Source organism: Schistocerca cancellata, chromosome 4 (assembly GCF_023864275.1).
Source record: "Schistocerca cancellata isolate TAMUIC-IGC-003103 chromosome 4, iqSchCanc2.1, whole genome shotgun sequence".
Classification (NCBI taxonomy): domain Eukaryota; kingdom Metazoa; phylum Arthropoda; class Insecta; order Orthoptera; family Acrididae; genus Schistocerca; species Schistocerca cancellata.
Window position 1 is genome coordinate 749,710,230 of NC_064629.1, and position 12,864 is coordinate 749,723,093.

General features: G+C 45.0%; 1 pseudogene; it reads left to right on the forward strand.

The window, feature by feature from the left end:
* Positions 1-6,178: 6,178 nt before the first annotated feature.
* LOC126185680 (5S ribosomal RNA) lies at positions 6,179-6,296 on the forward strand (annotated as a pseudogene).
* The last annotated feature ends 6,568 nt before the right edge of the window (positions 6,297-12,864 follow it).

Genomic DNA, 12,864 nt, shown 5'->3' on the forward strand with positions numbered 1-12,864 from the left:
AACTACAGAAACACATGGGGTGGATACCCCTATAATCTGAGGAATGCACCCTCCTTCGACAGGGGTCAATTATCAGCGCACCGGTCCGTCACAACTCGTCTAAAGACGTTGTAAAAGCTCTGCCGCAAACCTCTGCGCAATCTACTGTGGCCCTCTAACAAGGGAACCTCCCCATCGCACCCCTCTCAGAATTAGTTATAATTTGGCACAGTGGATAGGCCTTGAAAAACTGAACACAGATCAGTCGAGAAAACTGGAAGAAGTCGTGTGGAACTATGAAAAAATAAGCAAAATATACAAATTGAGTAGTCCATGGGCCACATAGGCAACATCAAGGATTCTGTGAGCACAGGCGCGCCGCGGTCCCGTGGTTAGCGTGAGTTAGCGTGAGCCGCTGTGGAGCGAGAGGTCCTTGGTTCAAGTCTTACCTCGAGCGAAAAGTTTACTTACTTTTTTTTTGCAAAGTTATGATCTGTCCGTTCGCTCATTGACGTCAGTGTTCACTGTAATAAGTTTAGTGTCTGTGTGTTGCGACCGCACCGCAAAACCGTGCGATTAGTAGACGAAAGGACGTGCCTCTCCAATGGGAACCGAAAACATTTGATCGCAAGGTCATAGGTCAACCGATTCTTCCACAGGAAAACACGTCTGATATATTTTATACGACACTGGTGGCGGCATGTGCGCCACATGACAGGAATATGTTGTTGACCCACCTAACTTGCACACTTGGCGAATGGGTAAAAAGATTCTTCTACCTTGCCCGATTTAGGTTTTCTTGTGGATGTGATAATCACTTCCAAACAAGTGATGAAAACATAAGAGTGTGTCACATAAACTGCAACAAATGAATGCAACAGTTTCACAGTCACAGTTTTCTCTGTGCTCTGTCAAAACATATGTTTTTAACGTTTTCAAATATTTCCGTGTGTAGACCGTCAAATCCTACATATGTCCAAGCAAATCTGAACATGTCCTGAAATTTTGGAGAGCGAAGTTGATTATGTGTGACTGCCTGAACTCTGATAATTCTCTGAAAATAAAAAAATTGAACTTTTCACTCGAGGGAAGACTCGAACGAAGGACCTCTTGTTCCGCAGCTGCTCACGCTAACCACGGGACCACGGCGTTCCTGTGCTCACATTGTCCTTGATGTTGCCTATCTTGCACATGGACTACTCAGTTTGTTTATTTTGCTTACATTTTTCATAGTTCCACACAACTTCTTTCTGTTTTCTCGATTGATCCGTGTTCAGTTTTTCAAGGCCTATCCACTGTGCCAACTTATAACTAAATCTGAGGGGGGTGCGATGGGGAGGTTCCCTTGTAAGAGTACTTCTCTGCACGTGGCTTGGGAACACCCTGCCGCTCTGACTCTATCCGCCTGTTTGGCAGCTTCTGCTTAAAGGCAGTGACTGAGTCCCCCGAGCCTGCCACTACACCTGCAGCTGCGCCCCTTCCTTGCTCTCTGCGCTGACACCGATAAGGCGGCCTTTTTGCTGTCTCCGGCCGGCGGGCTTCCCTTCGCCCAGCTGCAGCCGTAACTGTCCAAGAAAACATTCTACCACATGCAAACCCAGCCCCGTCACCTCCAATTACTCCGTGCAGTTAGATAACAATGAACTCAGTACATATCCACTGCCAATCTTCTTTGATGGGGATCTTATTGGTCATACTGCCTTTCTAACTTCATAAAGGTCTCCTAATTGCACACTTTCACATGACATTAATAGTTAGACGTAAAGAGAGGCGAGCGAAAAGCATATGTTGTCTTTCATCTTCTTATGGTGGGATAAATGTATCGACAGATAAAGTGATTGCTTTTGAAATGATAAACATTTTATCTACTTTTTTTCATTTGTCTCGTTTTCAGTTCACTGCCCCTTAAACGTTTCTTACCTACTTCCTTTAAACATGGTTTTATTTTGAAAGGTGTCTGTTGATTCAGCCACCATTCATTTCGATTACATACTTTTGTACATAGATCCGGGAGCGTTCTTTGATATACAGGGTGTTCCAAAAAGGTATGGCCAAACTTTCAGGAAACAGTCCTCACACACAAAGAAAGAAAATATGTTATGTGGACATGTGTCTGGAAACGCTTACTTTCCATGTTAGAGCTCATTTTATTACTTCTCTTCAAATCACATTAATCATGGAATGGAAACACACAGCAACAGAATGTACCAGCGTGACTTCAAACACTTTTTTACAGGAAATGTTCAAAATGTCCTCCGTTAGCGAGGATACATGCATCCACCCTCCGTCGGATGGAATCCCCGATGCGCTGATGCAGCCCTGGAGAATGGCATATTGTATCACAGTCGTCCACAATACGAGCACGAAGAATCTCTACATTTGGTACCGGGGTTGCGTAGACAAGAGCTTTCAAATGCCCCCATAAATTAAAGTCAAGAGGGTTGAGGTCAGGAGAGCGTGGAGGCCACGGAATTGGTCCGCCTCTACCAATCGATCGGTCACCGAATATGTTGTTGAGAAGCGTACGAACACTTGGACTGAAATGTGCAGGAGCTCCATCGTGCATGAACCACATGTTGTGTCGTACTTGTAAAGGCACATGTTCCAGCAGCACAGGTAGATTATCCCGTATGAAATCATGGCGGTGAATCGAGGAAGTACAGTACATACTGACGAAACTAAAATGAGCTCTAACATGGAAATTAATCGTTTCCGGACACATGTCTACATAACATCTTTTCTTTATTTGTGTGTGAGGAATGTTTCCTGAAAGTTTGGCCGTACCTTTTTGTAACACCCTGTGTTTATCGGTGGTCGATTACGATATCTCTTTCCTACATGGGAAGCATTTAGGTTTCACTGGTGATCAATGGTTGGAGTATCTCAGCCAATGAACGTCTATGGCCTGGTTGTGCCATGTCAGCGCGTTGTTCTTGAAGGACCGAACGGAGGCAGTTGCAGGGTGGCAGTTATAAAGAGTCAATTGTGCGGAAGCAGTTGCACTGAGACAGTCAGTCTTTTGTTGACAGATGTGGGCCATCCTACGTGGGCTTTCCATGTAGTTCAGTGCATATTATTATGTAGGTGCTGAACAGTTATTCGCATGAACTGCATGTTATTGTGAGATGATGCGAATAGGCATAGCTGAGCCGCAAGAGGCCGGTTGGATGTTGTATGTACCAGACAACGTGCGCTCTGATAATTCTGCTGCTGCTCAGTTGACAAGAAGGAGTGCACCATATTGGAATTGATATTGAGAGTGGTTGCCATATTACTTTTGAGAGAGTGAGCTATGATTTTTGAATTCATTTCGACAAGCACATGTTTCACCTCTCTATGCATTCTGCTCAGCGATCCATGGTAACGTGTTTAATTCTTTTACGCTTGACGTATATCTAGTGGTAGTGTGACTGATCAGGTTTTCATGCGAAGTGTTTTTTGTAGTAATTATTCTAATAAATTCAAAATTTATTTGAAGTTTACCAAACTCCTTATCTTGGTCAGACTAATGCTCCAATCTCATGCTTTTTCTGAAGTAATAATAAAGAAAAATGTTCAAATGTATGTGAAATCTTATGGGACTCAACTGCTAAGGTCATCAGTCCTTAAGCTTACACACAACTTAACCTAAATGATCCTAAGGACAAACACACACACCCATGCCCGAGGGAGGACTCGAATCTTCGCCGGGACCAGCCGCACAGAGTGATAATCAATAAACATTTGGTGACTAATGTTAGTGTGGCTTATTGACGATTTCTGTGAAGAGTCACAGTTGTATATTCTGGTCAATTTTGTAAAAGTCACGATCCCGAACGACGAAGCTGCGGCTGCCAAGTACTTACCGTATTCTTCTCAAGTGGTGTGGCGTTGTCAGCCCATGTATAAGTAACTGTGTATATTTTACTCTCATATATAAGGATAGGCGCTGGCCTTCAATAATCTATAGAGGTTGTTTATAAATCGGGGCACACCAGAACATCTCTAAAAGACTGATACATTGTCCCGTTAGGTAATACATGTATTGGTGAATACTGAACCGCTCTTGGATTTAGTCAGATGCTCATCATCGATATAGATACCTCCTTTTAACAGACGCCATACTTTCTTTTTCTATATGTACCACTCCTTTCTTCCTTTTCTTCTATTACGGTTTCTGTAGGACAATGGGTAGCTCATTCAAGGAGCTCATTTCCTTCTTATTATCCCAAAATCTCTCTATCTTTTCTGTTCTAATCTCCCGCTCTTTTTCCGAGATTTTCAGTGTCCTCTTATCCCGTCTGCTTTACTGGTGACTCTCTATCAATTTCCTGTCATTGATATCTGGGATGTTTCTCGGTGTGTACTACATTCCCCGATTTTCTTTCCCTTCCACCTTGATACTCAATTCTGACCATTCCTTCCTGAGGTCAACGATTAGCTTGTTCCCGTCTTCCCTCTTGTCCTTCCCGTTGCTTCCCGCACTGTTATCGTCCTGATGTCCATTTCCATCCTGATCACATGTCTCCTAAATCTTATCCTTTTCAGTCTGAATTCTCCTGATGTCTTCTTGTTCGTTGAAGATTTTCCCAAGGCCTTGGAATCCATCTCTCACCCAGCGTTTTCTTCAGTATTATTCTCTTCTTTTTCAATTTCTGCGTTATATATGGGCAGTTGTATCGTGTCAATCGCATACAGTATGACAAAAGTTATCTTTACATAATGTATTTTAACCCTTTTATTGTACATCTACATCCATACTCCGCAAGCCACCTGACGGTGTGTGGCGGAGGGTACCTTCAGTACCTCTATCGGTTCTCCCTTCTATTCCAGTCTCGTATTGTTCGTGGAAAGAAGGATTGTCGGTATGCCTCTGTGTGGGCTCTAATCTCTCTGATTTTATACTCATGGTCTCTTCGCGAGATATACGTAGGAGGGAGCAATATACTGCTTGACTCTTCGGTGAAGGTATGTTCTCGAAACTTTGACAAAAGCCCGTACCGAGCTACTGAGCGTCTCTCCTGCAGAGTCTTCCACTGGAGTTTATCTATCATCTCCGTAACGCTTTCGCGATTACTAAATGATCCTGTAACGAAGCGCGCTGCTCTCCGTTGGATCTTCTCTATGTCTTGTATCAACCCTATCTGGTACGGATCCCACACTGCTGAGCAGTATTCAAGCAGTGGGTGAACAAGCGTACTGTAACCTACTTCCTTTGTTTTCGGATTGCATTTCCTTAGGATTCTTCCAATGAATCTCAGTCTGGCATCTGCTTTACCGACAATCAACATTATATGATCATTCCATTTTAAATCATTCCTAATGCGTACTCCCAGATAATTTATGGTATTAACTGCTTCCAGTTGCTGACCTGCTATTTTGTAGCTAAATGATAAAGGATCTATCTTTCTGTGTATTCGCAGCACATTACACTTGTCTACATTGAGATTCAATTGCCATTCCCTGCACCATGCGTCAATTCGCTGCAGATCCTCCTGCATTTCAGTACAATTTTCCATTGTTATAACCTCTCGATACACCACAGCATCATCTGCAAAAAGCCTCAGTGAACTTCCGATGTCATCCACCAGGTCATTTATGTATATTGTGAATAGCAACGGTCCTATGACACTCCCCTGCGGCACACCCGAAATCACTCTTACTTCGGAAGACTTCTCTCCATTGAGAATAACATGCTGCGTCCTGTTATCTAGGAACTCTTCAATCCAATCACACAATTGGTCTGATAGTCCATATGCTCTTACTTTGTTCATTAAACGACTGTGGGGAACTGTATCGAACGCCTTGCGGAAGTCAAGAAACACGGCATCTACCTGTGAACCCGTGTCTATGGCCCTCTGAGTCTCGTGGACGAATAGCGCGAGCTGGGTTTCACATGACCGTCTTTTTCTAAACCCATGCTGATTCCTACAGATTAGATTTCTCGTCTCCAGAAAAGTCATTATACTCGAACACAATACGTGTTCCAAAATTCTACAACTGATCGACGTTAGAGATATAGGTCTATAGTTCTGCACATCTGTTCGACGTCCCTTCTTGAAAACGGGGATGACCTGTGCCCTTTTCCAATCTTTTGGAAAATATGTCTCTGGTTTTATAGAACGTTAACCCAATCTTCTTCAACCTCTCTATTATTCCCTCCTGTTTATTCCTGTTATATATTCTCCCAGGTACGTAAATTTGTCCATAATTCGGCGGGGGCAACGGTCTTCCCGCAGTGGATACACCGGTTCCCGTCAGATCACCGAAGTTAAGCGCTGTCGGGCGTTGCCGGCACTTGGATGGGTGACCATCCGGGCTGTCATGCGCTGTTGCCATTTTTCGGGATTCACTCAGCCTCGTGATGCCAATTGAGGAGCTACTCGATCGAATAGTAGCGGCTCCGGTCAAAGAAAACCATCATTACGACTGGGAGAGCGGTGTGCTGACTACACGCCTCCCCTGGCCGCATCCTCAGCTGAGGATGACACGACGGTCGGATGGTTCCGATGGGCCAGTTGTGGCCTGAAGACGGAGTGCTTTATACACTTCTAGTCATTAAAATTGCTACACCAAAAAGAAATGCAGATGATAAATGGGTATTCATTGGACATATATGCTATACTAGAACTGACATGTGATTACATTTTCACGTAACTTGGGTGCATAGATCCTGAGAAATCAGTACCCAGAATAACCACCTCTGGCCGTAATAACGACCTTGTTACGCCTGGGCATTGAGTCAAACAGACCTTGGATGGCGTGTACAGGTATGGCTGCCCATGCAGCTTCAACACGTTACCACAGTTCATCAAGAGTAGTGACTGGCGTATTGTGACGAGCCAGTTGCTCGGCCACCATTGACCAGACGTTTTCAGTTGGTGAGAGACCTGGAGAATGTGCTGGCCGGGGCAACAGTCAAATATTTTCTGTATCCAGAAAGGCCCGTACAGGACCTTCAACATGTAGTCGTGCATTATCCTGCTGAAATTTAAGGTTTCGCAGGGATCGAATGTAGCGTAGAGCCACGGGTCGTAACACATCTGAAATGTAACGTCCGCTGTTCAAAGTGCCGTCAGTGCGAACAAGAGGTGACCGAGTCGTGTAACCAATGTCACCCCATACCATCACGCCGGGTGATACGCCAGTATGGCGATGACGAATACACGCTTCCAATGTGCGTTCACCGCGATGTCGCCAAACACGGATGCGACCATCATGATGCTGTAAACAGAACCTGGATTCATCCGAAAAAATGACGTATACCATTCGTGCACCCAGGTTTGTCGTCGAGTACACCATCGCAGGCGCTCCTGTCTGTGGTGCAACGTCAAGGGTAACCGCAGCCATGGTCTCCGAGCTGATAGTCCATGCTGCTGCAAACGTCGTCGAACTGTTCGTGCAGATGGTTGTTGTGTTGCAAACGTCCCCATCTGTTGACTAAGGGATCGAGGCGTGGCTGCACGATCCGTTACAGCCACGCGGATAAGATGCCTGTCATCTCGACTGCTAGTGATACGAGGCCGTTGGGATCCAGCACGGCGTTCCGTATTACCCTCCTGAACCCACCGATTCCATATTCTGCTAACAGTCATTGGATCTCGACCAACGCGAGCAGTAATGTCGCGATACGATAAACCACAATCGCGGTAGGCTACAATACGAACTGTATCAAAGTCGGAAACGTGATGGTACGCATTTCTCCTCGTTACACGCGGCATCACAACAACATTTCACCACGCAACGCCAGTCAACTGCTGTTTGTGTATGAGAAATCGGTTGGAAACTTTCCTCATGTCAGCGCGTTGTAGGTTTCGCCACCAGCGCCAACCTCATGTGAATGCTCTGAAAAGCTAACCATTTGCATATCACAGAACCTTCTTCCTTTCGGTTAAATTTGGCGTCTGTAGCACGTCATCTTCGTGGTGTAGCAATTTTAATGGCCAGTAGTGTATTTTGGACGGTGCCTTCCTCTGTTTTCAATCCCTAGTGGTATCTGTTGAGTGGTACTTAAGTAAATAAATTAGTGAAATCAAAGTGAAGTAGAAATTAGAAATTAAATGAAAAACTTAGTTTAGTTTAGAAGAATTACACACTGGCAAACAGCGGGCAGAACAGCAGAGCAGAAGAGACAATGACCATGAAGTCAGCAAGTTCCACATAAGCGGACGCTGTCGATTCAGCCGTCAGGGTATCGCCCGACCGGCTCACGTGTTTCTCAGCTGTTACATGTGAGCAAAGGCCCTCGACTACATTCCAAGAGCCAATGACCGACGTTAAGAAGATTCTTCGAGAAGCTGTTCAACGTGACAGACGAGGCAATAACCGTGAAGTCGTTCACCTCCAGTGGACTGAAGTGAATAAATACGCGAGACGCAGTGGGCCCGACAGAGAGACGAAGGAAGAAGAGAAGAGTAGCATTTGTTTTCAGTCAGTTTTGGTGCTGAAGACCGTCATGCAAGAAGAGACTACATCATACACAGACGCACCAAGTCCGCCGCTGTAATGGAATAGCAAGCAGCAGCCTCGGCGCCAGAGGACAGAAGTTAAAAGGCATTTGAAGTTTGATTTTTACGTACCCGGGTGACTCGTGAGGACGGGAAGGAGACGGCCTCACATCAGCAGTCACCTGTGAGCTGGGATGAAGATCTGACAGCCAAAGACTGGCAAGCGGGAGTCCGTTGTTCGAGTCCGGGACGCTGGCCTTCTCCCACCGAGCCGCTCCGCTGGCCGACGCACAACACATGCGGCCGCTTAGAGAAGAGAAACACTGGGACGCCACATCCAAGGTATCACCATCCGATGCACGACATCGCTCGCAATGATTAAACGGGCCACCTCGCGCTGCGCGTCTCCAGTCAGCTGGGCGAGACGGCGACACGAGATACACACTGCCACGCGTAATCAGACGCCGCCGCTGCCGCAGCAGAAGGCTTCGCAAACGACACAGCTGCCATTCTCCGAGCCAGAACATAGAGTAAGGAAACAGTTGTACGAAACGAACTTAGTAAGTTATCTTATGTAAAAATGCTGTTTCATTCTACCTCATACCCGAGCCAAGGAAGAACCCACCCTGCCCACATGTTGTTAAGAGAGAAAAATTAATTTATTTAGGATTTTCACCCTGACATAATGCTTTAGAATTAAATGCCCATTGCAGTAATGCTCATCCTGACAATTGACTAGCATCAAAAGAGAAAACCCAGTTACATTTAGTGATGGAAGTGTTACATATCGAATGTCTTTGTCGTTTTGTAGGTGATCAAAAGTACCACTTGCTTAGATTGTCGAGCTGTTTCTTTTCATATTCGTCTGTCGCATTCTTCCTTTATTATGAAAAGTAAATTAGTTATGTGGGCTGTCTGTATACTGTCAGCCAATGATGACTTATCATGAAGACCAGCACAACACGGCGTAGAATGTCGTCGTCGTACCACTGTGCCGTAATGGTGCCGCGGATGACAACAAGAGGAGTCCTGCTATGAAATGAAATAGCAGACCAGATTATCATCACTGGTTATTGGGCCGTGTGGCGGGCGACTGTCAGGTTGGTATCCCGCCACTGACCATGGCATCCCCAGATACGTCTTCGCTGGTCATTGGGGCTCATTTCGAAGCGAGACTCATGGCTAAAGATAATTTTACTTAACTTTACTCCAGTCTATGATACCGTATTTCACGCCGAAGACGTGTCTGGAGACGCTACGGATAGTTTTGGGATAACAATCTGACTGTCGCCCACCGTACGGTCCGACAACCAGGCGTAATGATCTGGGGCGTCATTTCATTTCATAGCAGAATCCATTTCGTTGCCATCCGCGGCACTCTTAGCCCACAGCGGTTTGTCGATGGTATTCTACGCCAAGTATTGTTTCCATTTGTGGCAGACCATCGTTGGCTTGGATTTCAAAAAGATAATTGTCGCCCACACACGGCTAGAGTTTCTGTTGCTTATCTTCATGTTTGCCAAACCCTGTCTTGACCAGAAAAGTCGACGTAGCTCTCCAAATGGTTCAAATGGCTCTGAGCACTATGGGACTCAACTGCTGTGGTCATAAGTCCCCTAGAACTAAGAACTACTTAAACCTAACTAACCTAAGGACATCACACACATCCATGCCCGAGGCAGGATTCGAACCTGCGACCGTAGCGGTCGTGCGGTTCCAGACTGTAGCGCCTTTAACCGCTCGGCCACTCCGGCCGGCGACGTAGCTCTCCCCAACTGAGAACGTTTGTAGCATTACGGGGCAGGCTCATCCAACCAGCCCGGGATTTTGACGATCTAACGCGCCAGTTGGACAGAATTTGGCACGATATCACTCAGTATCCATGGAGAAGAAATAAAAACCTTGAGGTTCGCTGATGACATTGTAATTCTGTCAGAGACAGCAAAAGATCTGGAAGAGGAGTTGAACAGAATGGACAGTGTCTTGAAAGGAGGATATAAAATGAACATCAACAAAAGCAAAACGAGGATAATGGAATGTAGTCGAATTAAGTCGGGTGATGATGAGGGAATTAGATTACGTAATGAGACGCTTAAACTAGTAAATGAGTTTTGATATTTGGGGAGCAAAATAACTGATGATGGTCGAAGTAGAGAGGATATAAAATGTAGACTGGCTACGGCAAGGAAAGTGTTTCTGAAGAAGAGAAATTTGTTAACATGGAGTATAGATTTAAGTGTCAGGAAGTCGTTTCTGAAAGTATTTGTATGGAAGTGAAACATGAACGATAAATAGTTTGGACAAGAAGATTAGATGGGTAGATCACATAACCAATGAGGAGGTACTGAATAGAATTGGGAAGAAGAGAAATTTGTGGCACAAATTGACTAGAAGCAGGGATCGGTTGGTAGGACATGTTCTGAGGCATCGAGGGATCATCAATTGAGTATTGGAGGGCAGTGTGGAGGGTAAAAATTGTAGAGGGAGACCAAGAGATGAATACACTAAGCAGATTCAGAAGGATGTAGGTTGCAGTAGGTACTGGGAGATGAAGAAGGTTGCACAGAATACAGTAGCATGGAGAGCTGCACCAAATCAGTCTCTGGACTGAAGACCACAACAACAACATAACTCAAGAGGACAAACAATTACTTCACCAAGTAATGCCAAGCCGAATAACTAAAAGCATATGGGCCAGAGGTGGACCACTACGTTACTGGCTTCCTCAATTTGTGAAACTCTTTCTCGTGAATAAACCACTCAATTTTTCTGGAAGTGTAATTGTTGGTTAGTCTGTACACGTACATTCATATGTACCGATTTCCGTCCTATTCGGATAATTCCTTGGTGGTGTGTTGTTGTGTTGTCTTAGAGCATTTTCTTTCTAGTAGATAGCGATATTTTAGTTCGCTTTACTTCACACAAGTCTGCTGTAACCGGTTTTGATTTATCGACACAAGTACTGTAGCAACCTGTTTGCTTGGGCACGGGAACTTTGACAAATGGGAGTCGTTCGTGGGTTGATGTAGATGAGGTTCTTCTTTCATAAAGGTGAATTTACCATTCCATTTTTTCCTGCGATTCGAGTGGCGTCTATGTGCAGTTCTGGGTTCGTTTGGATGTATGTTGGTGGAGCCGTGTTTGGAGAGTAGACTGCCTTTGCATGGTGAAGGTTCATGCTGAGATTCTACAGTGAAAGAACAATTAGGTGAGACCATTTTAGCTTACGTTCCGTAGTAAAGATTAGCTGTTGTGACGATTTTAGATTGGCATTGCTTGGTTACTATCACTCCAGGCCGTATGCTTGTGCTGAGTAAAATGGAAGATTACAGGCAGCTTACGCTTAGTTGAGTGGAACTTGATTATAGCATCGTACATAATGTTTTCACTTCTTTGTGTTCCAACTCAAATGATGTTACCCTCTCTTGAGGTGTAAAATGGTTCTCACTTATTCAAAAACTGTGACATGGCAATATGATTTTCCTATTGCTTGTCATGAATCTGAATCTTGTACTTGTAAGTTTGAGTACCCTTACGTTTTGTTACAATAAAACTGCTCATCAGTCCATTTATTTCGGAGATATTTTAACGTATCTTAGCAGTCTTTGTATTAAACCATTAGAGCGTACCACGTTGCATGGACGTGCGCTTCTGTCACGTTGAACGATTCTCTTCAGTCGTCGTTGGTCCCGTTCTTGCACGATCTTTTTCCGGCCCCAGCGATGTCGGAGTGTTGATATTTTACCGGATTCCTGATATTCACGGTACACTCGTGAACTGGTCGTACGGGAAATTTCCCACTTCATTGCTACCTCAGCGATGCTGTGTCCCATCGTTCTTGTGCTGCCGATAACACCACGTTCAAACTCACTTAAATCTTGATAACCAGCCATTGTAGCAGCATTAACCGATCTAACGACTGCGCTAAACACTTGTTGTCTTACATAGGCGTTGCCGAACGCAGTGCCGTATTCTGCCTGTTCACATATCTCTGTATTTGCATACGCATGCCTATACCAGTTTCTTTGGTTCAAATGGCTCTGAGCACTATGCGACTTAACTTCTGAGGTCATCAGTCACCTAGAACGTAGAACTAATTAAACCTAACTAACCTAAGCACATTACACACATCCATGCCCGAGGCAGGATTCGAACCTGCGACCGTAGCGGTCGCTCGGTTCCAGACTGTAGCGCCTAGAACTGCACGGCCACTCCGGCCGGCCCAGTTTCTTTGGAGCTTCAGTGTCAGTCACTACAAAATCGAGTCACATTTACATACAACTTTGTAGTAACAGCCCACTTATCGGTAAGACATTGCACCCCCTATGGCTTGTACACATGCACTGATTCGGTTGGGAGCGATGCCATAAATCAGTTGTTTCCTCTGTTGAGGCAAGTTGGACCACTACTGTTGTAATTCGCCGTTAAAATCCCGTGTACCTTCAATGGTACATAGTTG